The 23,337-nt window shown below is 31.0% G+C and overlaps 1 long non-coding RNA gene across 4 annotated transcripts; it reads right to left on the bottom strand.

The window, feature by feature from the left end:
- Positions 1-1,500: 1,500 nt before the first annotated feature.
- On the bottom strand, positions 1,501-22,649 carry LOC122515468. 4 transcript variants are annotated; one of them, XR_006303276.1, is made up of 4 exons: positions 22,216-22,649; positions 18,916-19,077; positions 15,020-15,267; positions 1,501-1,786 (listed from the first exon to the last, which is right to left on the bottom strand). It is a non-coding gene; the product is annotated as an uncharacterized LOC122515468 (long non-coding RNA). The 4 variants fall into 4 exon arrangements; XR_006303274.1 differs by lacking the exon at positions 1,501-1,786 and adding an exon at positions 3,131-3,171; XR_006303273.1 differs by lacking the exon at positions 1,501-1,786 and adding an exon at positions 8,622-8,807.
- Positions 22,650-23,337: the final 688 nt, after the last annotated feature.

Raw genomic sequence — 23,337 nt, 5'->3', positions numbered from 1 at the left:
CACGCGTACGCGTGTATGTATACGTGTATAAAAATGATGGTGTGCCATAGCTTCTCCAAAAAAAAAGTAATATGGAAACTAAATTGAGAACTCGAGTATATATATATATTTATATGTGTGAGTGTGTGTTCTTAACTATATTTCAAAAGTCTTTAACAAGAGTAAAAGATAGAGTGATCTTATCTATCATTATGGTTGAGCTATTACGATGATCATGCTATTGTCCTGTTAGGTGTCACCATCTCAACCTTTCGATCAATCGTTTTAGCAAGTTAATATTATCGTGAACTTCCTTTCTTGAATGATATTTATACTTTGATTTATTTATTCATGTCGACACTTATAACTATTTTAATTTAAAAAAAAAATATGTATATAAATATATTTTTTAGTTTTTTTATTTTTCAAAATTAAATACAAAACTTAGACGAACGATTGGTGGTAGGAGTTGAGTTATTTTGTAAAAAATTGTAAAAAAAGAATATTTATTCATTTCGACACTTATAACTATTTTAATATAAAAAAAAAAAATATGTATATACAAATATATTTTTTAGTTTTTTTTTCAAAATTAAATACAAAAATTAGACGAAAATTTGGTGATAGAAGTTGAGTTATTTTGTAATAGATTGTAAAAAAAAAAAAGAAGAAAGAAGGGATAACAAGTGTTTATATTTATTTATTAATTAATACATCGAAATAAATCAAATCACAAATATTATTATTTTTATACGATAGTACTTGTAGTACTTGTATACGATAGTACTTAGTTGAGTTATTCTGTAAAAAACTGTAAAAAAAGAAAAGAAGAAAGAAGGAATAACGAGTGTTTATATTTTATTTATTAATTAATACCTCGAAATAAATTAAATCACAAATATTATTATTTTTATACAATAGTATTTGTAGTACTTGTATACGATAGTACTTAGTTGAGTTATTCTGTAAAAAACTGTAAAAAAAGAAAAGTAGAAAGAAGGAATAACGAGTGTTTATATTTTATTTATTAATTAATATCTCGAAATAAATCAAATCACAAATATTATTATTTTTATACGATAGTACTTGGTTGAGTTATTTTGTAAAAAACTGTAAAAAAAGAAAAGAAGAAAGAAGGAATAACAAGTGTTTATATTTAATTTATTAATTAATACATCGAAATAAATCAAATCACAAATATTATTATTTTTATACGATAGTACTTGTAACATAATAACACATTTTCTTCGCTATTATAATTTTATAAATTTGTTTCTTTTTTTCTAATTCTATTATTAGAAATTTGATTACGACCTACACATGACCGCAAAAAGAAATAAGAGAAAAACCTAATACGTTAATTAACAATTAAGTAAGCAACGTAGAACTGCAACACGGTGCGAATAACAATCGAATTATCCTCCGTTGAAAAATCATAAATATATATTTTTTTTTCCTTCCTTTTTAAGTATTTTTCCTTTTTTTTTTTTATTATCCTTACTTTTTATCTTCTTCTTCTTCTTCGTTTTCAGTATTCTTATCTTTATTTTTTCTTCTTCTTCTAGACGTAGCTGGAAGATGGGTGCAAGAGTGTCCTGCGTTTCCCATCTGCGAGTTTCGAGAAATCGTAAATCGTAATGGGCATCAACTATCTGTAATTACTGTAGATTGCGATGATATCGATTATTATTCCGTCTTATTCTTGTCTCGTACAATTCACAAAGCTCATCCATCCATCCATCCATCCATCCATCGTTCGTCTCTTCTACCATCTTCGAGATCCACAAGTTGCGCCCGTTATTGTTGTCTCGTATATGAAATAATAAAAAAAGAAAAAAAAATACAAACAAAAGGATCGGAAGATTAAGACGAGGGTACGAGAGAGAAAGAAATAAAAAAATGATAGGAGAAATATCAAGAATAAGATGAACAAAAAAAAATAAAAAAAGGATAAATATATAGAAAGATGACGTAAGCACCTATGTACACATATATACACATAAGTACACCTATACATATGTATAAATACACATTTTCATATGTATATGTACACATATACATGTGTATGTATACACATACCTAAACATATTTAAAATCCTTAGTGATAGGCACGAAATATGCGGTTAATAATTGGCCGATTTTCCATGGAAATAAACGGAGAAATATAATTTGTTTGTAATATTACAAGAGATATCTCATTGATATCTAATAATGATCGATAATGATCCAAGTAACAGAGAGAGAGAATTTTGCTTTATGCAACTCTAACTTTAACAATGCGTTCTTATTTTTTTTTTTATTTTTTTCTTTTTTCTTTCTTTTGTTATTTTGCAATTTTTATTTTCTTCTTTTTTTTTTTTTTTTTATCCTCTATCGTATTATTTATCCGTCAATACCAATAGGTAGGAGGATCATTAGCCTAATTTGTTTCGCGTCAATATTTTCAATTAGTAATCGATCTTTATCATCTGTCTAATAAATTTAACATTGAATTTATTAATCGAGACAGTGATGTATGATTATAATTAAAAGAATAGGAATGTTAAATAAGAAAAAAAAATAAATAAATGTAATCCTTTCTTTCTATCCCCATATATAAATGAAAAATTATTTACGTTTTAATCGAATAAAAATTACAAAATTGCGCGCAGGTGAAATAAATTCAATGAAAATAAATGAAATTAACGCTGATTGATCGATCATTGAACTTATTAATTATTATTAATGTATAATAATATGTAAAAAAAAAACTAACCACAATTGTGGTAATTTCGAATGAGAAAAAAATATGAAATTAAAAATCAATTCTACGAATGTGATCGGATTTTTGAAAACAAAATTTAAAAAAGTATCTTATTTATTTATTCATTTTTTTATTTATTTAACGAGAGATACTGTTTTGTTTTTTCTCTTTTTTTTTGTTGTTTTCTTCACGAGTATTATTAAATAGATATTTTTTTTTTTTCTTTCGGTCGGATTTACAAATCGGTAATTTCATCGTTCGTACGTCAATCGAGAAAATTTTAATGTCCGGCCGGCTTTCACTCCGCACCATTTACGATTAAACCAAGATTCTCCATCCTTCCTTTCTTTTTTTCCTTTTTTTTTCCCTTTTTCATCTTCCTCCTCCTCCTCCTCCTCTTCCTCCTCTTTTTCCTTCTCCTCCTCCTCCTCTTGCAAGCAACGGTGCACCTGCAACATGAAAGGACGCGAAAACGTGATTGCGATGCTGCAAACTCTTCTCCCTTCGATCATCTCGTGAGAAAAGAACTTTTATTTATTTATTTATTTATTTTTGCGAGCAATAATATATTTATATTATTTATAAATATATCGTATATTTATTAATTATCTAATAAACAATTGTAGTCGTACACAAAAAAAAATATGTGAACAACTAAACGAGACTTCTGTTAACAAATTAGAAACTTAAAATCAATAAAATAATAATAATAATAATATATTTATTATAATAATATTATTAATATTTATCAAATGATCAAATAATCGTTCGAATTTACACACACATACACACACAAATTATATCAAAAAAAAATCAATGAAATAGCATTAATAAAACAAAATGAAGTTTTCAAGATATCGAATAAATTTGCAATGAAAAATTATTATATAAAATAGTTTCTTTTTACAGTGAAAGGAGGGTACGTTTTGCAAGAGGAAAAAAATATATGGAAAAAAAAATGAAATAAAACGGGCAAGTTCGAAGAAAAATTATGTAGGACAACATTGGTGTGTTGTTTGTAGAGAAACGAGAGTCCAGCAGGTGATGAGGCACGCGATTCGAAAATTGCTCTCTCTCTCTCTTTCTCTCTCTTTTTTCTCTCCCAAGAGAGAGAGAGAGAGAGAGAGAGAGGATCGACAAAGCTGCACGAATTCTTCGACTAATTGTCAATTCTTCACTTTCTTTCAAACGAAGGGTTTTCAACTCACTCATTTATACATTTCTATCCATTTATATGTACTCCAATACATTTAAAATGCACACATACATATAACGTGGATTCAAAAAACGTCTTCGAAAGTTGTTCAAAGTTAATAATAATGGAAGAAGGCCTTTGGAAACATCGATGGGTCCCAACAATTTCTTGGATTTCAACCATCGCCATTCCCACTTCCCACGTCGTACCTTATAACAACCCCATAATTTTCTTCCTAACCCGAAGAAAATAATATCACTAAATTCTTCCTTCAATATCAGACTTTTTAATATTTTAACATTTGATTAAAGTCATTTAATATTTTATTAATATAGTCATTTGTTGACTAATAAGTTTATATGTGTAATATGTGACCATAATTATGAAAGTATTCTAAGTCAAAATGAAAAACAAAAAATGAGTTTACTAGTTATTTCACATAACATTATTTTCAACTAAATTAATTCAATATAATTTTCACGATATTGTCAAAAATGAACCTTTAGATAGTGTTTGTTATTTTAATATTATATAAAATTCATTTAATGTTCAAATGTAATCCTTTAAATATCTCGAAACAAGAAATATATGACTTAGAATACTTTCATCATTATGTGGACACATCTAGTAATTTATTACTAGTTAGTACTTAGTAAGTTAATAATTAGTAAGATACGGTTACTACTGTTTAAGTTAAAATATTATTGTATATTTTAATAAGTTAATAATGTATAAATTAATGCATGTGTCTCATTTTTTTACAGGTAATTGGTGACCGATAGAAACCACTCGAGTGCAAAAGATTAATATTCTATGAATTAGTGTAATTTATGATTAATATATTATATAAATATTGATTAAGTTAGAGTAACCGATATCTAATAAGTTAGTACCTTGTAAATTAGTAACTTAAAAACTAGTAGGATAGTATTGTATGAGTAAGTGAGTACTTATTTGAACGTTAACGAAGACAATAATTAAACCGACGTTTATTAACTGGGATGCTGGATTGTAATGGAGGGTGGGGTATAGGGTGGGTTTTAATACGATAAGCCAATTATCTTGATAGAAAGAAAAACTTGGGTGTAATTATAATGGAAAGGTGATTATAACTCCATTCCGTCGCTTTCGAGTTAACACTATTACGCGTTCATTTTTTTTTTTTTATATGATTTTTTTTAACGTTTCGAAGTAATTATCTTCTTTCTTCTTTCTTTCGTTGTTGTTATTGTTGTTATTTTTGCGTTAATATCTCTGTGTAATAAAAGTATTATTGTTATTATTTTTGTTACTATTATTATTATTGATATTATTATTATTATTATTATTATAGAAAGCATACCGTGGGATATTGACCGAGAATGAAAAGAATGATCGTTAAAAGTTAAATCGATTTTTCACTTGAAAAATGATTCAATTTTCTAATTCGAGGCGTGTTTGGTCTAAATACTTGAACTAATGTAAGTTGAATTAGAGATCTAAATTATATCGTGAAAGTAAAGGGAATTTGATATGATTTTAAAAAGTGAGGTTAGGATTGATAGCGGTGTTGGTAATGCGCGTCGGTTGTATCTTTGGTTTAGCGAAATTATGGGAAGTACTGTTATTTGATAATTTCTATCATTTCAATGGCAGAATATGAGTATGATTATTGATAGGGGGATTTAAACATGGTTGTTTATCGAAGAACAGATGTTAGATATCATTTTCATCTATAATTCTATTGATAAATATTTCATTTATTACATTGATTATCTTACACGATTGATTCATTAACCGAAAACTTCACGAAGATATAATCAATGTTTTATCATAGTGAATTTTTATTAAACAAATAAAATAAATTAATCCTAAATTAATAATGTGTATGTTAATAAATATGTACGTTAGATATGAATGTATAAGATCTCGAATTTTTACCACTTAGCCGAAATATTTGAAGTATGTGTCTACCTAAAAGTTGAAGAGCGAGAAAAAGAACGAATAAATGAATCAAAATCTATCAACAAATAAAATAAATTAATCCTAAATTGTTAACGTTCATAGTTATATGTATGTGTGTTAGATAGAAATGTATAAGATTTGTAATTTTTAGCATTGAACCGAAATATTTGACAGCACAGAACACTTGTTTCTTTTGAAATAAAATAACAAAAATCCAAGTATGTGTATATGTAAAAGTTTAACATAAAGAGAAAGAGGGAGAGTGTGAGAGGGAGAGGGAGAGTGTGTGAAAGAGGGAGAGGGGGGGAAGAAATGCCTAACGTCGATCGAAGAGAGGGAGCCCCACCTCTATGAGAACGATGCGCGTCGGGACAGGCCCGTCGAATGTTAAGGAGTCGCTGAGGGACGCGCCAGAGGTGAGGTGAGGTGAGGAGTGGTGAGGTGATTGGGGGGGGGAGGGCAGGAGGGAGGTGAAGAGAGGGTTGCAACAGTGGTAGTGCTGGTGTTGGTGAGGAGGAGCGGCGTAACCTCGCCTAAGCTAACTTCACCTCCACTCTCGGAGGCCGACGCGCGGCCACCGATCCCGCGTATGATTTCCAGCAGGCCCCTCATTGGTTGACTGCTTTGAGCGCGGTTACCGCCTTCGCCATTAAACAAAACTCTCCGAAGAAGAAGAAGAAGAAGAAGAAGAAAAAGTAGATGTTGAAGTAGAAGTAGAAGTTGATGTAAAAAAGGAAAAGAGAAAAGTCAAATTAAAAATTGAATCGGATGTCTGTGTTCGGTTTTGTTTTGTTCGTGTTCTTTTTTTTCTTTTTTATTATTCGATACATTTGTCCTTACTTTTTATCTTTTCGATATTTTCTTTCTATCCGGATTTTTTTTATATCGCAAGAGTTTGTCTAATTTCGATGTATTTCGATTAGGTGTAGTATTTTGTTTTTTTTTTGTTTTCGTTTTATGAATCTTGCAGTTTGTAAATTTTCTTATTACTCGTAGCATTGGTTTAGTTTGCGTTCGTATTTGAAATTTAATTTTAGTATTCTAGAAACTTGGAAAATGCATCGATTAAATGATAATTATTATATTTTAGAATTTATGGCATGAAATAAGAATTATTGTAATATTAATGTTTTCTAGGTTAAGTCTGCCATTTTAAATTTTCAGCATTAACAGTCATGGCGGACCGGTATCATCCCATATACACTGGAACCACTAGTATATACCTACACCAACTATATTATTTATATATTTCTATGCAACATGCGAGGATAGTTAACGCTACTACGATCGCGTGTACGACGTAGTATTATAGTGAGTTTAGGTGTAAGATAGGTCGGTTGTGACGAGTGCATTCGGAGCATGACGTAACGCAACGACCTCGTACGCTTATATCTCGGTTAATCTCGTCATTAGTATTTATCATCTGACGATAACAAAAAAGAAAATGTAAAAAGTTTCAGATTTAGGGGTGTTAGGTATCTTGAAAAAAAAAGAAAAAAGAAAAAAAAATACAAAACTCAAAAAACAGCTGGTTGGCTTACAAAAACTGAATGGATGGGGTGCATCGTCAATTTTCTTCCCAACAGATTCGCGAATGCGCTTTGCGATAGAACGTCTTCTATCTCATTCTTTCTTTCTTTCTTTCTCAGTGTGTCGGATCTTTTATCTTTTTCTATCCTTTGGCCATGTAATTGATATTATTATGGGCCTTCGGTGAGGCCCTCCCATTACGTTATAAATGTTACACGGCTCGATTACCACTCTTCGTTCCGTACATGCTTACATTGTCCGCGAACAATGCTGGACCCTCTTCCTCCTCCGCCTCTTTTTCCTCTTTCTCTTTCTTATGGTAGTATCGAAGAAGGAAGAGTATCCCAAACGGGGGAAAAAAGGGTCAACCCTCTTGGGCTTAACTCGCTCGAAGATACAATGATAACGAAACTCGTTCAGATTTATGTTTGTACCGTTGGTGGTTAGGTTCGTATTATTTCTTTACACTATTACAACAATCCAACCATATGTTATATATATATCATAATTATTATTAGATATCTGATAGATGTGTAATTTGTGTGAGAAAATAATTCAGCTCGCTCGTATTAGACAAGCTTTCTTTTATTACCCTTACAATTCCCTTTCACCCTTCACTCCCCTCCCACGATCACGTCCCCCGTCTCAATCCGCCCCCCGCGACCCTTTCCCCCACCTCTCGCTCGGTTAAAAGAACGTTCGAGAAAGAAATTTAATATGCAATTTAAAGATCGATATCGAAAGTGATTACGATCGATATCGAATATCGATTAAAAACTAAAACGGATGAGAAATTTCGTACCTTCGGTACGAAGCGCCATTTTGTGGATGAGTTTTATGGCGTATATACAACTACCACCACCACCACCACCACCACCACCACCAGCTCGCATCTCGCCGCTATCGTTTCGTTTTATTCCTTTTTTTTGTTTTTGTTTTCGTTCATCCTCCCCCCCCTCCGCCCTTTTCAGGCTCACCCTTAGCCCCAGCCAGCCGTTTGTCGCCCTAATTATTATTATTACCCCCATCTCGTCGTCTCGCTCGCGCACGTAGTTTTTAGGTTATTCCTTTTTTCTTAGCGTTCCGTTCCGTTCCGTTCCGTTCCGATCTTTGGTGTTCATTCCTGTTGTTTCGTTATTTTTTTGTTTTCTTTTTCTTCTGGTTTTCGTTCCGTTCCGTTCCTTTCAATTCTCGCACCCTCGTACCTATCTCTTCTTCTTCTTCTTCTTATTTTTATTCTTATTCTTTTAACCCTCCTCCCTCGCGAGATAGATTTCGGTCCAGCCAATTAGATTTTTTTCCCTTGGTATTCCTTGGCCAAAGGAAAAGGAAGAAAATAAATTCGAAAGGCACCCCGGATCTCGCTCAACAACTGGTGTTCTCCTTCCTCGTAAGTACTTAGGTATATCGGCGAATCTAAAGGTAAAATTATTGGAGATGAAAGAGAGAGAAAGAGAGAAGAAAAAGAAAAAGAAAAAGAAAAAGGGAAGAAAATTTTTGGTAGAAGGCGCGGCGACCAACCTGTTTAATCCTAATAATAATTCATCTTACCCTTCCCCATTCCACGTTCCACGTTCCCCCTTTCTTAGATCCATTATCTTCTTTCAAACTTAACTGTGCGAATTTACGATTAAGTTATGCGAGTTGTTTATTATGCAATATCGTTTGTTAGAATATTTTTCATAATTGTTTTGTTTTACTTCTATGATTCGTCTATGATTTACAAAAATATAGGTTATATAGGTTATGTTAAATATTTTCTATGATTTTTCAAGGATTTAACTTATCAACGATGCGTAATATTGTATCATAGGAGAAATTGTTTATAAATCGTATTTATAAAAATATTTGATACAATGTTTAAACAAATGATTTAATTCGACAATGTTAACTTGTACAACGTACGGATATATTAAATTAATTGTTAAATAATTCGTTAACATATTTATTAAATAATTTGATAATAATTTTCTTGATAAATCATTGGAAATAATTGAACGTTGATTTCTTTTTTTATCCTTTCTTCTTTTTTTTATTAGAAAATACTATAATAATCTGTAGAATATCGTAGTGGATACTGTTTAAGTAAAGGTAGAGGTAATGTATTCGTGCAATTTTCAGTATGCTTCGATAGAACGCGTGTTTAAAAATTCTTTCAAGAAAGATGTAATACCAAGGTAAGAACAGAGACAGATGTTGATAGGTAGATAGATAAAGATAGAGAAAAAGGTATACCAGCAAGGGTGCAGTTATGTCACTATTAAAAACGCATTAATCCTGAATCCGTAGGCTTCATATACTACGTAGACTACTACGAGAGAAATAAATGCTGGATTCACTCGCTCACTCTTTCTTTCTTTCTTTCATTTTCTTCTTCTTCTTCTTCTTCTTCTTCTTCTATTTTTTTTTCTCTTCTTTTTTTCATTTTTTCTTTCTCTTCGTACAGTTCGCGAAGATTTCAAGAAGACGTTGCGCTCGTTCGCTACCCACCAACTGCATTATTATCGCACACTCGCAGTTTTTTACTCAACACAACGGCGACAACTTTAAGGAGTGGAAGATTTCGTAGAACTAATTACACATTCTTCAGGGATATTTTTTCACTTTTCGTGTCCATTTAAACAGCTTCAACAACGTGGATACGTAAAAGTGTGACGTCTAACTTATATTTAGCAATATGAAATACAAATTCTTTTTCTTTTCTTTTTTTTTTTTCTTCAATCTTATCATAGAAACCAGAAAACAAAAAAGAAATCATTTGTTTCGCGCTTAAATGCGGTTGGTAATGTACATTTTAACAATGTGATTAGAATATTTCGTATATATTGTATAATAGAATTACGTAACTTCTCGTCAAGTCTCACGTGTACGTAATCGATTCGACTTACCTTCAGAAATTTGAAAAAAACAAAAAGAACAAATATACAAAATTAGATTTCATCTAAAACGAATTATACGATTCGCCGAACAGCGTATGCAATCGATATAACTCACATTTAAGAATATAACCTACAAAAAAATACAATTGGGATCTGATTCGAAACAAAAAAACCCTCTAACAAGATTCAATATGGATACACAAAAATCTGATAGAAAAAATAAAGTTAGGTTATAAGTTGAAAAACATCTTTCGAAATATTCTTCAAAACCACTTGGATCAATCGATTGATCGATCAACCAATCAACGATCGCGTTTACCCTCCAACAAAATTCAATATGGATACACAAAAATCCGATAGAAAAAAAAAAAGTTAGGTTATAAGTTGAAAAACAAATCTTTCGAAATATTCTTCAAAACCACTTGGATCAATCGATTGATCGATCAACCAATCAACGATCGCGTTTACCCTCCAACAAAATTCAATATGGATACACAAAAATCCGATAGAAAAAAAGAAGTTAGGTTATGAGTTCAAAAACAAATCTTTCGAAATATTCTTCAAAACCAGTTCGATCAATCGATTGATCGATCAACCAATCAACGATCGCGTTTAGATAGAAAAAAGAATTTCCAATTCGATGGACACGAAATATTGTAAAAATGTTGATCAATTCGATGAAATCGTAATACATCATGGTTGACGATAAGAAGATAACAACTCAGTCAGTCAACTCTATCCCCTTTCCCCTACCCCTTTCCCACCCCCATCCTCATCCCCTCCACCCCGTTCTCTTTCTCTTCCTGAATCCTCTTTCCCTATCCCAGAACGATAAGAATCCATGGAATGAGTGCAATATCGCGAGCATCATTGACGACAACGACTACGACGTTGCGTTAGCATTCTCGAAAAGCACAACGGAAGAGTAGAAGAGACGGAAAAGCTGTGGAAGCTTCTAAAGTACTTGCCTGCCGTCGCTAATGGCACTTCTAACAGTGAGAGGGGAAAAGAGGGGTGGGTGGGGGCGGGTCGGGAGGGAGGCAAGAAGGATTTTAAGCTCGTTTCGCGAAAAAACTGTTGATTTATTTTCCGAAGGAATTACGTTTTACAACGCGGACGGGTTATTCTTCTTTTTCTTCTTCTTCTTATATAGTAACGATCATAATCTTTATCTATCGATTTTTTCTTCTCTTTTTTTGTTTCTTTCTTTATCGATTATCTCGAACAAGGGGGCGGGGGAGAAGAAAATAAAAGCCGTGGTTTCCTTTTTTCTTTTTTTCTTTTTCTTTTTATCGCTACTTTGTTTTTCTTTTTTCTTTCGTATTCGTCTTATTCGTAGATTTTTCGAGCAAATTTGGAAATTGTTTTTTCTTTTACGGTAATTTGTGCGTGCTTGAACAGCATGTTTTTTACGTCGTACGATGTATTACAGTTTGCTGAGATTTTTCTTTTTAGTAAATTATATTTTACTATAGTGTTAGGATACCTTATGGGAACGTATGTTGCAATGTTTTTCAATTTGTTGAAGTACATTGAAGAGAAAACAATAGAAAAGAAAAGAAAATGATGAAAAATATGAGCTGAAAAATTTGTGCCGATTAAACGTGAAATATTTTACTACGACTTTTAGAAAAAAAAAATCGTCGACATAATCAAAGAGAAAGAAAAGAGAAAGTAGTAAAAGGAACGACGAGGGTTGAAAAAAGAAAGAAAGAAAGAAAGAGAGAGACAGATAGACAGATAGATAGATAGACGAAGAGTTAGGGAGGTCTAATTATTCTTCGTGGTAAAGAGACTACGTGGAAACGTAGTTGGCTTTGTCGGTGGTTTAACGAAGCGTCGAAAAGCCGCTTTAATCGACGAGACTCTGACCTAAATAAATATTCATGAGAGAGTAGAACGGGGATAGGATCCTACAAGTATTCACCCGAAATAATATCCTACCCAATATCAAGTTCCAAATTTTGATAATGTTTAACGTCATAGTTAACCCCAATTGATTTCATACGAATTTTATTAACGATTTCTTGGATGAATCCAAAAAAAGAAAAGAAAAAAAAGGAAAGAACAAAAGATGGGTAGGTTGGGGGTGGAGGTGGGGGGGGGCGAGTGCTCATGGGATCTGAGAAGAATAATCCAAAGATAACAATAAGAATAAAAACATAATACGAATTTCAATATAAAAATATAACAATGGCTGAAGGAAGGAAGAAGCCTTGGGTCATCCAGTTTGGGACCATAAAGAATATCGTCTGATCGATTAACATAATATCTCTTCTTTCGTATTCAAAACGGGCCACCACTAAGGGTCCCAATAATGATATACATATGGTGTATATATATATAGGGTGACTTTAGATCCATGTTTATACTAATGCTAGGTCTCTAAGATCATAATGAGCCTAAGATCGAATTAGGATCGGACTATCTAAGTCTACCCCTATTCCTAATATCTCATTTCTATCGTTACCTTTTCCTACCTTTTCAGTTTTTTTTATTTTTAATTTTTTTTTGTTGGAAACAGACTAGGTGATAGGAATATAAAATTCAACGATCGTTGATCCAGCCCATTTTATTTGTAATATTTTTTGTCCTCCCCCCCTCCCCCGCTACTCCCCCGCCGATTATTTATTCCCGTAATCATTTTATCGTAAACCGTTTCGAAGAATATCATCGAAGAAATTTAACTCCTGTACGATTAAAATAGAAGGAAATAAGTATTATCGAAAGTACGAAGATTATTGGCTTCCAGATATCTGATGATCTAACAGACACATATACATATATAATACTGAAGTATAGTAATTTTATTGCTCGTAAAATTCACACGGATTGATGTGAAACTATTCAATATTATTTAGCACCGCGTATATTAGTATCTATCAATGTTTCTTTGATAGTTTCGAAGATAAAGATGAAGGTGTATGAAATTGGGTCTGATGGGGAGTGGGATTAGTAGAATTTTGCGTGATGGTCAAATAAATATATTATTTGAATGAAATGGGGACTAGTAGGGAAAGGTAACTGGTTGAATTTTTCGTGAAATGGGGCCTGATGGGGAGTGGGGTTAGCAGAGTTTCGCGTGATGGTCAAATGAACATATCATTTATGTGAAATGGGGACTAATTGGGAAAGACAACTAGCACAATTTTTCGCGAAATGGGGGAAAGGGTTGGTGGGGAAGGGCAACTGGTTGAATTTTGCGTGAAATGGGACCTGATGGGGAGTGGGATTAGCAAATTTTCGCGTGATGTTCGGATGAACATATCATTTACGTGAAATGGGGACTAGTCGGGAAAGACAACAAGCACAATTTTTCGCGAAATGGGGAAAAGGGTTGGTGGGGAAGGACAACTGGTTGAATTTTGCGTGAAATGGGGCCTGATGGGGCCTGATGGGGAGTGGGGTTAGCAGAATTTCGCGCGATAGGCAAATGAATGTATTATTGGGACTAGCGGGGAAGGCCAATTGGCAAAGTTTTGCGCGAAATGGTGGGGAATTGGTACTGGCAGAGTTTTGCGTGGGATAGAAAAAACAAAATGAGAGAAAAAGGGAAGACAATTATTTATCGTAGCGAGTTTACCACGGTCCACCGACATACTTGAAATTCCGGGGCACCGATTATTACGTAGGATCGCGTAGCTCGCGAAACACGAGGAACAACACTAACCGTAACCGTACTTACATTACTTTCCCCCCATCCCCCACCACCACCACCACCCCCCTCATCCCTCCTTTCCTATCCTCGTATGTCCGTTGTTTTCTGTTGTCCTCCGTTTCAAGTATTTCCCACGATTCATCGAAGAGAAAGATTTATATATTACATATGACTTACAACTGTACACACGTTTCTTTCCTTTCTTTTTAACTTTTCTTTTCTTTTCTTTTCTTATTTTTTTTTTTATATCAAGGTCTTAACAATTCTACGAGAACGCATGCTCAGAATTGTAAGTATGACAATTGTGAGTTTACCGAACAGTATCGTAGTTTCCTTTTACCTTTTTTACTTCTGTAATTAGTTTTTACTTTTATATGGGTTTCTTTTAATTATTTTGTTATGCGATTTAATTTAGAATGATTTTTGTAAAAATATAAGCATCGTTCGATTATAATTATTCTTATCAATTCTTTCCGTATTCAATGATTATTTTTTAAAGTGATTTGTTAAGATTAATTCATATTATTTTTTGTCGTAATTTTCTTTTTTATAAACAGATTTTTTTGCAACTCCTATAGTTTGTAGTTCCATTTTTATGATTTCTTCTTATTTATTGAATCGTTTCCTTATTTTTGTATTAAAGTTTATTAAATAATTGTAAATGGGGCTTTATTGATTAATTTAGGTACTACTCGTGCTTTGATATCTATTACCAATATCTATGATAGTTCAATAATTATCAGGAATATATATTTGGACATGCAAACCTATCAATTATCCAACTCGATTTAATTGCCATCTTTGTGTTCTCGATTATCAATCAAAATATCTGTTATTTACCTAAAAATACAAATTTTATTATTCAATTAGATCAATTGCAATTATCGTATCGATGATATTAAACATTTGACCATCCCCATTGAATATTTTTTTCAATGACATTTCTTCGGGTTTTTTCTCTTTCATTTCTTTTTTTTTCTTCCTTCTTTCATTCGTCATAAAATTATTCGTATTAAAGTGTGTTTTGAAGAGAAAAAAAAAGAAAGAAAAAAAAATTGGTTCAATTTATTTAATTATACGAAGATACGTACGGATTATAAAAAAGATTTATTGTTATTCTTAAGAGGTAACGTAGAAAAAATGCGTATCCTCTCGCGAAAATTGCGTAGTGGCTGTCTTCGGGTTCGAGCGGATTACAGGGGTGGCAGAGTTGAATGAAGGGTGTAGGAGGGTTCGGCTACTGAGGGATCGTTGTTGCCATGACGACATCAACCGCTCACTACCCCTCGTTGCACCAGAGGGATCCCACCAACCCTCTGTTGGAGGACACGATCCATATCTGCAAAACCACCTTTCAATGGCCATTTTGTATACTTATATATATCTATATATATGTATTCAATAATTCACGATAAAAATTGTACATTTCATATCGAAAACTTAAGAAACATTATTCATGAAACGAATTATTTTGACGAATTATTTTGACGAATTATTTTGACGAATTATTTTGACGAATTATTTTGACGAATTATTTTGACGAATATTATTTGACGAATTATTTTTTAGCGTATTTTAATTTTCATTCTGAATTTTATTATTATTATTTATTTGATTTGATGAATAATAATTAATCTTACAAATATTATAATCATCTTTTTTTCTTTCTCGAATAATTCATTTGAAAAAATCAAAGTATTATTTTATTGGATAATATTTAATACGGCTTATCAATGAGGATAGTAAATTTGTACGAGTAATCATGCATTAATTTTCATTATGAATTTAATATTATTATTTATTTGATTTAATGAATAATAATTAATCTTACAAATATTATTATCATCTTTTTTTCTTTCTCGAATAATTCATTTGAAAAAATCAAAGTATTATTTTATTGGATAATATTTAATACGGCTTATTAATGAGGATACTAAATTTGTACGAGTAATCATGCATTAATTTTCATTATGAATTTAATATTATTATTTATTTGATTTGATGATAAATTAATCTTACAAATATTATTATCATCTTTTTTTCTTTCTCGAATAATTCATTTGAAAAAATCGAAGTATTATTTTATTGGATAATATTTAATACAGCTTATTAATGAGGATACTAAATTTGTACGAGTAATCATGCAGCATGCACGCATGCAAGATGCAATTACATCTTTGTTAATGTATATTATCTTGATTATCTATAAAAACAACAACCCTTATGAATATTATGTGATACCATATACATATAAAAGTTAAATTAAACCACCCTCTCATGTTGTGCGAGATAGTCGACACGCGATAATAATATTACTACTCTAAACGTAGTTGTGATTAAGGTAAATGGATTACTATGAATCTATGATATAAATCATAAAATAATTCAATTGTCTATTCTAACACGAAATTCTTTATTATATTCTTCTTCAATTTTTAACTTTCATATTTGTCGAACGAATTTTTTGATTGAAAAAAAAAATAAAATAGTGTTTCCTTTTTTTTTCGACGTAATTAATGTTGCAAATATCTTTCTTTTTTTTTTAACGAGTTAAAAAATAGATAGAAACGAAAGGTACTCGTTAATAAAAAACAATTGTTACCAGCGCATTAGTAAGAAGTTTCTAGAGTGCAATGAGAAGTACCGTTCGACGACATTTTAAAGAGCCCTTAAAAAAGCACCCCAAAGCCCACTTCTCGTGAATCGCGAATATAGGGGTGTACTGTGGTGGTACTTTAGGTAGGATGAGTTTCCTACCATGATTTATATGACAAAAAGGAACCATCATTCAATATTTAATAAATTGTTAAATGCAACTTTTTAATCATTATTTTTAATCAAATTTATTATATCAATTGACCCCTTTCGATTATTACAAGTATTTTAATGTTAATCGTTATTTTTATGATTTTATTATTTGTTGGAATGTTTGAATATCAATTATGGGTTTAAAAATTAATTAAATTATTTTTCTAATCATGCACTTTTTATATTCTTTATTTTTTATTCGATTAATATTTTTTAATAATTTCTTTGTTAAAAAGTTGTAACATACTGTTACTGTACTTTATTCATCGATAAATTTATATCAAATAAAACCATGTATGATTTTTCTATACGTTTTTGATAACGTCCTTCATAAATAAACATAATTCGTAATTTTATATACGACGATAATAACTTTGTAGACAAAGTGGGGTAAGATATAAATCAATACCGTCTTGTAAACAACATTGAGATCAATCTTCTAAGAATATTCAAAGAGGTGACAAGTGTAAAACGTGCGCGTTTGAATTATCATCGTTTGAATTATTTTAAATAAATTCGCGCAAGTATAAATAATTGTTTATTTAATTTATATTGTTTTTTCATTTAACGTTAAATAAAATAATCACTTTTTTACAACATATCTTATAGATGAATGATACTAACACTTATCAAGAATATTATGAAATATTATATTTATTTAATATAAATAATATATATTTTTAACAATAATTTAAAATCATATAATCGTTTGAAAAAATTCTTACAGATTAATACAATATATTTAATTTAAAATAAAGATTACTCAAAATCGTTTAAAAATTTGTATCCAACATAAATAATATATTATATTATTAGAAATAATATTTCAATCCATTAGATAGATCATTTAAACAAATTCCTATCAATAGTTTTATTTAAAACGAATATTTAAATTTTTTATTATTATTTTCGGTTTTATTTAAACCGAACAAAAATATATTCAATAATATAAACAAAATATTATTGAGATACTAAACTTTCATCCAATAAATATATCTGTATAATAAATGTATGTATAAGCGTGCATGCGTGCGCATGTGTGCGTGTAGTATAGAACGCCATATTTAATCCTGGCACCCTAAAAATATATATATATACACGTTATAGTTTGTAAAATGAACTGCGTGGCGAATAGCCATTTGCGATGAAGCCAGAACTCCACACCCCGGTTAGGAAGATATCTTTGGAAGTATGCGCAGACCTATGTTGAAGGGCAAAACTTGATGCACACGCATAGGGCTCCGATAGTATACAACTATAACTATCTCGCGTACGATCGCTAGCTTATACAGGCTGAGACGAGAACGTAGCACGTCATTACGTTGCCCCCCAAAAGCAAAAAGGACCGTACACCTCGGTACCAGGACAGCCAATAGCCGTTCGCGTGCTAATGAATCCAAAGGGGCCCAACCAATCCCGTTGCTAGCCCTATGTTCACGATCCTAACCCTCTTCGATACTCGTCCTCTTGGTTTTATCACCACTAGTCTCGTTTCTTTCATACTTTCTATTCCTACGAATTTCGTTTTATCATATTTTTAAATTATTATTTTCTACGATATTTTTCTCCGATTCGTATTGTGTTTCTTTTTTTTCTCTTTTTATTAATTTAAATATTGTTTAGGGTTTGTTTTACTTTTTTCTATTTTTTAATTTGTAGAAAATATGTGAGGTGCTGTGATTATATTTGATTGTTTGAAATTCTTAAATTATATTTTTTATGTTATTTTAGATAGAATTCTAACTTGAATTGGTATTAAGAATTAATCAAATTATATAGATATTTATTAATTAATTACAATTTTATACTATGCAGAGACCAAACAGATTTTATAAATAAAAATATATCTAATCGATTGAAGAAAAATCATACCAAATAAAATGATGTATCTATTTAACAAATGAACAATAGCAATTATAATATGACAAATAATATAAAATAATTTCAATTTAGAATTTTATCGAGTAATAATAATTTTTCTGAAATAACTCGTATAGATTTCATTTTTCTTTCTATTTTGTTGTTTCTCCCCGTTTTGAAAAAGTTTCTCCTTCGTAAGACGTTAAAGTGCGTGGACATGGATCGTCGTTGTAGAAAAGAGAACGAACGAGTGGTTATGCTTGTATGAGTGTGCATACAATCGGTGCACCGTACAACAACAGGCAAGTGCATCGCGTACCGGAGTCAGAGAGCTGCTCAGGGCTATCATTATGGCGGCAGTAGACACTCCCTCCTTATCGCAGGTTTCCAACGCTAGTACCGCTCGAACGAAACGCTCGCCATCATTATATTTTCCGCGGCGAGAAAGAACGCACACGAACCAACAACTCTCGGTATATACCTACGAAACATTTCTCCTATATATTCCTCTCTTTCTCTCGCATGCTCTTTCATTTCACCTTTCCTTCTTTCTTTCTTTCTTTCTTTCTTTCTTTCTCTCTCTCTCCCTCTCTCGTACACAAACTTTTTCTCTTTCTCTCTCTCACTCTCTCTCTCTCTTCCTATATCTCATTTTCTCTTTCTCAGGTATCTAAAACTATTTTGAACCGATTTATTTGAAATACATTTGCTTCTTTTCCTTCTTTTTCTTTTTAATATTTAATCATTCGTATAATTGATTAAACTTTTTTTATTATTATATTAAAAATCTGGTTACATAACCTTTTACGGCATGCAATTTTAGAAAATAAAAAGACTCATGTATGTTGCAGGTAAATTATATTTTGTTTTAATTTATAATTGCACGAAATTGATTTATTTTTATTAATATAGAAATAATATTTATGTAAAAACATAAAAATTTCAATTTTTTGTTATAGGTTAACCGTGTTACTTATTATAGATAACCTCAAATAATCGAACCGTGCACATTTACGCATCAAAATCGATGGGACACTTTTAATACCGCCATAATTAAATACAAATTTTGTACGAATGTTCAATTTAACTTTATCTTCTTTTTAATATCTCTTAAACGTTCATTTTTGATCGAAATCGATTAAAATTTTTCGATTAACCTATAAATTTTCTCATAGTTTCCCCCACCACTTTCCTGACGAAGTTTGTGCCGAGTTTCAAAAATATGCACGTTAATTGAAATATTATCAATAATTTCATCTTATATATATATATGTTAGATATATATATAATTACAGTTATATATTAGATAATTACCCCCCCCCTAACCTATTTGATATATCTTTGAAAAGTTGGATACTATGTTCGTACTTTATTTTTTTTTTCTATAACAACGTTCGATTTTTAGTCTCGTAGGATTAAAGTTTGTATGCTTTGTGGTCTTGAAAGAATATACTTTTGCGGTGATCGATAATATTGGAAATTGTCCTAACAATTGGTTACTGCGGTTTCTAAATGGATGACCAGAATATATCTGTCGAGAATTATTATTCGTAATTTCACGTATAGATCATCGTGTATTGATAATAATTATTATTTATTATTATATTTGTTTTAACATTAAGATTAATTTGAATTTGTTTTATACAAGATGCGTCAACGACAAATACTTGCAATAATTTCAACGAATTTTACGCGTTAAACGTGATTTTTGTTTTAATTTTCTTTCACGTTTTGTTTTCTTTTTTTTCTTTTTTTTCAAATGAATATTAAATAATTTATGGAAATAACCGAGTCGTTTTAAAATAATATTAAAAGTTAGAAATATATTATTGTTACAAAGTTTGCGCCCCCTAAGAGTTTTTCTGAGTTGGTTTCGTGGAAAAAAAAAGAAAAAAAACAGCTTATCCTTCCGTGTTTCCTCTTCGACTTTCCGTTCTCGCTTCGTAAATTGCTCGCAGGGTTTCTTTTTCTTTCTTCCTTTTCTCTCTTTTTTCTTTTTTCTTCTTTTTTCTTTTTTCTTTTTTTTTACGATGCGTTTTCAACGATCTGCGGTTTCGATAGGTCGGTTTACTACGTTCAAAAGCAGTTATTCTTTTCTTTCTCTTTCTTTCATTTCGTTTCGTTTCGTTTTTTTTTTTCTTTTTCTTTTTCCCTTTCTTTTTCCTTTCACGATCAAAGAATTGGATCTTGATAACGTAGAAGATTGAAACGAATCGATTCTGATCACGAAGCAATAGGATTTGGCGACTTTCAACACGGAAATTCCCTATCATAATTCTTTAAAAGAATATCGTAATTCTAATAATAATAATAATAATGATAATAATCATAAGAAATATTTGCAAATGTAATAATGCGTGAAATTAACGAGAATTCTTTCACCCGTGACAATGTTACTCGTGTTTTGTTCCTTTTCTTTTGGTTTTTTTCTCTTTTTTTTCTTTTTTTTTCACAATAATTTCTCATTTGCTATAATATTCACGCGTTTAGTTATGACTCGTTGATTTATCTTTCACTTCACTATTTTTAGGTTAGTATTTTACGTTTACGTGTGTTTCGGTGTACACGTTTGTACGTGTATACGGAAGGATTTATGTTTTAAATCGATAATATTTTATTTTGTTTTTTCTAATAATTTATAAAGAAGAGTTTCTTTAGAATACTTTCGCATCATTAAAAAGAAGCAAGATATTAAAAGTTCATTCACACGTGAGTTAATATAATCGTGTGCATCCATCTTTATAATTTCACGCTTGCCGCTAGCCAACGAGATAATTTCAACGTTTTAGTATTAAGCGTAACACGGTAAGCCCCCGAATTAACGATTAGAAATTTTTTATTTGAATATATTATACTTCTTTCTTTTTTTCTTTTTTTTTTCTTTTTTTTTTCTAACAATTCCGACAAATTATATCCCATGCATTAGTAACGATTACTATCTTTCTCATTTTATACGAATATTTCAAGACATTGTTAATGAATGTGTAATTGGGTTTTTTTTTCTTTTTTTTTTTTTTTCTTTTTTTTTTAAGTAATCGTAAATAAATTTTTAATGAGTAATATAAGTATTCATTTATTCGATATAAATGATGGTTATAATTTTTAATTGCTCAATTTGTGTCGAGTATTAAAAAACAATTGCGTGCAGTTAATTTCAATGTAGTTCAATTTATGTCTTTTTTTTTTTCTTTTTTTTCAATTTCAAATTTTGACAAAATTTGTTATTACGAGATGTTATATAAATTTAAAGAAAATCATAATTAAAAAAGTCAAAATTAAAGACCGTACATTTGTAAAAAGATTATTTTTGAAATAATAATCCGTGGATAAGTTTCAATCAGAAATAAATCGATTTGTAGAGGACAATTAAAGTTCGATTCGTAACAGTATTGAAGTTACTCGACAAACTTGGCAAGACTCCAATGATTGGTCAGAATCGGTTTACAGATATACTGTGATTACCATCCTTAATTGATAAGATCCAATACAATTCACAATGAAATAAGTATAGTTATCGATCGAATAAATATACTCCCACATATATATTAAAAAAAAAAAAACAACATACATATATATATACCAAAATCAGTCGATCAAATCATTAGACTATAATACTCACTCTCAAAAAAACCTTTAAATCACTTTAAAACCATTAAGTTTATGAATAAAAAAAAAAACCCGTGACAACTCTAACGAATAAACAATATACGTACACTTATAAATTCCTTATGTGATAAAATAATCATTGTTAATGAAAAAAAAAGAAAATTGTTTTACAATTCACATTCCAATGAGACAAATATAAAAACAAAAAAAGAAAACCCCGAATTTCACTGCGTGACAACCATATGCGAAAACAAAAGAAACAAAAGGAAACTTTTTCGAGAGATTATCTTCGTGGTAATAATATTAAATAGAAATTAGTGTGACATATATGATATGGTAAGAAAAACTTAGGTTAAAATTTAACGCGACGGGCTCACTGGGGATTGCATGTGACAATCCGTTCGCATCGAGGACCGAGGAGAGACTCTATAAGGTGCTTTCCATCCCCCGAATAGCGCTCGGCTCGGTCGGCGGATCCGACGCTGCAATCATTCTCAGTAATGATTGTCATTACCGGGAACAGGAGGGCGAGCGAATACCAGAGAAAGAGAGAGAGAGAGGAAGAGAGAGAGAGCGGGTGGACGAACAAGCCAGAGAGGGATTGGCCTGCATTGCGATTGCGTTTCCGGCTGGTCCCATTGGCCGACAAACTACCAGCGACCTTACGACCAACTTCAGGGAGGTACACTCATATCTAACCTAAAATCATATTTATTTGAATCGTTTAGACAAGAATTTAGTTAGTATTGAGCTTAAATTGTTTTTGTTTTGTCTCCGTTAGGTTAGAAATATTGTTTCATTTGAAACTGTGCATTTTAGGATTCATTGTGTTTGTTTGAAGATTTCTTAATCTAGGAATATGTGTTTTCTTATAACAGAGATACCAGGTGCAGTTAGGTGGTCCTTTGTTTTGGTCACTACACTTTTATCTAATCTAAAATAATATTTATTTTAATTGTTTATAAAGTAATTATGCTAGCATTGTTTTTGGAATTGGTCATTACTGTTTGTTAGGTTAGAAAGATTTGATGATTGCTTTTGTATTTAGAACTGTGCATTTTAGGATTCATTGTGTTTGTTTGAAGATTTCTGAATGTAGGATTGTGTTTTCTTTATTTAACAAAGATACCAGATG

This window comes from Polistes fuscatus, unplaced genomic scaffold (assembly GCF_010416935.1).
Source record: "Polistes fuscatus isolate 324 unplaced genomic scaffold, CU_Pfus_HIC Scaffold18, whole genome shotgun sequence".
NCBI lineage: Eukaryota > Metazoa > Arthropoda > Insecta > Hymenoptera > Vespidae > Polistes > Polistes fuscatus.
The sequence above is the reverse complement of the archived record's forward strand: the minus strand, read 5'-3'. Positions and strand labels throughout refer to the sequence as shown.